Here is a 4,430-nt window from a genome sequence, read left to right as displayed (position 1 = left end):
TGACTCCTGACCCTCTACAGGACCAGTAGTGCAGATACTAACACATGTCAAGACTTGAGAAGGAAAGTGGCCACAGCTAAGAGTTGTCCCCATCATGAGCACCATCCAGCTCTGGGAAATGAATGCTAACTATCTTTTTAGGTCTTTCAACATTAAACACTTTACAGCTCTTTTGTGAGTTTCTTTTCTGAATTTGGTAACAAGGAAAACTATAACTATGTAGTCTTCAACTCCAACAGAAACCTGAGGATATAATATTACCTGAGTAAACAGGAAGTGCAGAGTAAACAACTTTTAAAACTAAGAAATGACAGAAACAGCTGGTTGTCTAGACAGTCACCCAGGGTTCCTCTGTAATGTCGGAGCATCCATCTTCAGCCTACAGGCTTATAGTATCTGACAGATTTTCTGTGAAGCAGGAATTTTTGAAGGACTGTCCCACCTTGTCTTGGCAAAGTTCTGCAGTCACTTTCTTTTTTGTCCTGCTTATCCAATTTGGACAGCATACTGTCAGAAGTCAAGGAAAGGGCAGATTCCTGCCTGGTGGCTCTTCAATGCCTATCATCTTTTCTAAAGTAGATTGGTGCTTCCAGGAGCAGACATGTCTCATTATCTTAAAAGGCTTATATTATTAAAACATCTTAAATGTCATATTCTGTAGATCTCTGAAGTGTTTGACGACATCATTCTGTCTAAAATATATCTATTTGACCTTGAAAACATACCTAACATGACTACCAGTTTGATTGTAATAGGTGGCTAACCTTTTTTTTTTTTTTAGGTTTTTTGAGACAGGGTTTCTCTGTATAGCTTTGCGCCTGTTCTGGATCTCACTCTGTAGACCAGGCTGGCCTTGAACTCAGAGAAATCTGCCTGGCTGTGCCTCTCAAGTGCTGAGATTAAAGGTGTGCGCCACCACCGCCCGGCCCTACGTTTTTTATTATCCTAAATAGTTTGTAATAATAACTTTCAAGGACTAGTAATTTACATTACCTTGTAAAATGAGCTGCATAGGTACAATCACCTTAAACGAGTAGAAATATGAACATTATGTTCTAACAAAAATAACCTTAAATTTGTATCAATATACAAAAATATCTTAAACAGCTCAGAAGCAGAAGTCAAAGAACATTCTAGTTGCTTGAGGTATCAGCGGGAGCAGCTGAGGGGTGTGAGGAGCCGTTATCAGAGCTAGAATTGCCAGTTAAACCTGATCAAGATGACAACCTCCCAAAAGCACCGAGACTCCATGGCAGAGCCCATGGGGGGAGAGCCAGTGGGGAGCCTGGCCGGGATTGGTGAAGTCCTGGGCAAGAAGCTGGAGGAAAGGGGCTTTGACAAGGCTTATGTGGTCTCAGCCAGTTTCTGGTGCTAAAGATAGATGAAGACCTCTTCCGAGAGTGGCTGAAAGACACGTGTGTGCCAACGCCAAGCAGTCCCAAGACTGCGTTGGGTGCCTTTGAGAATGGTGTGACGCCTTCTTGTAATGTACTCTGGGGACTCCTCAGCCCCCCAGTCACAGAACCGAGTCTCCAGAGTTCAAAACTGGGTGTGGCTTCTCCCCATCCTCCATGAAGGAGAAGATTGCTGTTGTCTCACTCACCTCCTATGTGCTCCAGGTCTTTGGGGAGTTCTCTCCCCTCAGCATTTTCAATCTTTTTGGAATTCTTGCCCTTGCATGCCTTGCCCCTCCTCCCTGCAAAGTTCCATGGCAACAGTTACCAGCTTTCCTGAATGGATTCCTGGACTCTTTCTCCTTCCATTCACAATCTATTGGATGCCCTTTGGCTCCTTTTTGTTTTTGGCAAAAATAGTAACTGTTCTTATAAAGAGTTTTAGATTAATAAAGTCAGTGGGCTTCAAAAAAAAATCTTAAACAAGAATAGAAACAAATATACAATATAACATAAATAACCTTAAATTTGTATCAATATACAAAAATCCATACTATTGTAAAATATTTAAGACTAGTAGTTTCTTTTTTGGTTTAAAAGTAGATTCAATAATCTATCCTTTTATCCTATTTCTATATCCCCCCTTTTTCTTTTTAGGAGATCCCTGAATCTAATCTTTATCCAGCTTTCTCCCTGACCATTCCTAATAACAACTTGTAACCAACCCCCCTAAACGATGACAAATATCCATAACCCACTAAATGACCAAAAACCCACCCCACCTCTTGAGAATGTGGGCATCATGTTCTTTAAATTACTTCCTGCTGTCTAGGGGAGACAGCATCTTTAGGGGACCCTGAAAAAATGGGTTAATTGTCAAGTCCTGGGAGAGCTAGTTGTATCATTTGTTGTCCAGTCTCCATGTAATGGGAAAGTGCAGGGCTTGTCTCAAGTCCTGGCCAGAGTAGTCTATGAGGCTGGACCATCTCAGCTAGCCACATTGAAATTGTCCTGAGCAGTTTGTAGTTCAAAGCTGATCTTTAGGTGGCATTTGTCAGCTTAGTGGCATTACCACAATCCAGGTGGAATCATCATTGTGGGGCACCACCCTCCATTTCAAAGGTTGCTGTTAGGCATGGTCATGGTTCACTGCAGAAAACTTGAACATTTTAAATGTCATATACAGCAGATCTCAGAAAGGTTAAAGGACCATTATTTGTTATGTACATCTAGAGTACAAAAACTTAATTTCTAGTTACCTGATAGAGACTCAAACCCAAAATCATGTACAGGAAGATAGACTAAGCCTTTTTCTAGAATTAGCTAATACTCTATATAGCCATTAATGTCATGACAGAAAGTTTAAAATAAATATACATTAATTTTATAAATTTTGAAATAATATTTATACCTTAAGAAAAGTTTTAAAGAGTCAAAATAAAACCAACAAATTATTATTTTAGTGGTAATATAATAGTCCCTTAATTTTGATTTTTCTTCTGTCCCATATCAGGTGGCTCTTCTGACATGAGACAGAGATTTTGGATTTTCCTTTAACAAGCATGCTTAAGTTTAGAGAAGAGCCACACTCCAACTCCAAAGCTAGTTTTAATTTTTAATTTAATTGGGATTACAAAAAGACCATTTACCTTATATGTCTGTAGAGAACAGCAGAAACAAACAATTGAGAAGATTTATGAAATTTTATCCTGTTGGAAATGTGATATATCAATAGGTCAATTTACTCGTTTTCTTGGGTCATTTTCTCTGGATTATTTGTCCTTTTTCTTCAGATGTCTCATTTGTCCAGTGGTCTTCAGATTCCTTAGCTGGTTGCCTTCATTCTCGCAGAAAGACAAAACAAAACCCTGCCCCAACCCTAACTTTGGGGAGTTTCCTTTTTGGCAGGTTATATCTAATCAAAGGAAAAGTGTTTGCTAGTCTTTTATGTTAGTTTAGATTGAATGGTCATGCTGTTTGAGGAACGATCACCTCTTCTAATCAAGAGGTCTCTCTTGTTTGAATCTAATCTTTATCAATTCTGGTATCCATAGATTTTCTTCTCCTGTGGAAACAAAAGCAAAACCTTTTCCCCAACATAACACATATCCTGGTTTCCATTTCTGAGGTCAACACATCTTTAAAGTATATAGCCTAATTTAATTCAGCAGGTTTTTGTTGTTGTTTTATTTTTTATCCAATGTTGTTCTTTCTCTCTAGCATTTAAAAATTTAAAGTCAATAATGCATCATGCAATATATCTCTGGGGGTCTTTATTACCCCTTTCTGTTTATTAAGCATATTTTTAAAGTGCAATTAGATCTTTCTATAAATGCTTGCTCTGTAGGAGTGTATGGTATATGTGTAATATGCTTTACGTTGTAATATGCAAAAACTTTTATTTTTCCTTGTTCATCTGTGTTCATTAGTCCAGTGTCAGCCTTTGCCACATCTTCTGTATGTGGGGCTTTCTTTTTTAATTATTTCTATAAAAAAACATTTCTAGGAAAGCCTTGTCTACAATCCCTTTTCAGAGGACCTGGTTTACTACAATTAAAACATCTAACCTTTTGGTTTTTCTTAAAAATTTTAGAAGTCACTTCTCCTATCCAAGTATCATCATAAGCATGAGATCCAATATCAGCTGTATTTCTAATCCATTCATCTATGGGTGCTAATCTTGCTTTTATAGGCCTGATCACCCTTTTACATTCTGAATTAGCATTTTCAAAAGCCAAAGATTCAATTAATATTCATCTAACTTCTGGATCTGATATCATTCTATTTACAGCTTAAGTCAATCTTTGTAAAAATTCAGTGAAGGCTTCTTTTGGGCCTTGTATAATTTTAGTAAATGGCTCAATCCTCTTTTCTGATTCTTTAACTTTGTCCCAAGCATTCAAGCTGCTGTACGGCATAGGGCCAAGGTGTGATCATCAAATGTAATCTGTCTTTCCACATCAGCATAACAGCCCTCACTGAGGATTTGGTCTTGGGAAATCACATAACTTCTAGCCCTATTTTGTTCTTCTATGG

The 4,430-nt window shown here is 38.1% G+C and overlaps 1 pseudogene; it reads left to right on the top strand.

The window, feature by feature from the left end:
• Positions 1-1,219: 1,219 nt before the first annotated feature.
• On the top strand, positions 1,220-1,555 carry LOC114695222 (annotated as a pseudogene).
• The last annotated feature ends 2,875 nt before the right edge of the window (positions 1,556-4,430 follow it).

Source organism: Peromyscus leucopus, chromosome 1 (assembly GCF_004664715.2).
Source record: "Peromyscus leucopus breed LL Stock chromosome 1, UCI_PerLeu_2.1, whole genome shotgun sequence".
Lineage (NCBI taxonomy): Eukaryota > Metazoa > Chordata > Mammalia > Rodentia > Cricetidae > Peromyscus > Peromyscus leucopus.
The sequence above is the reverse complement of the archived record's forward strand: the minus strand, read 5'-3'. Positions and strand labels throughout refer to the sequence as shown.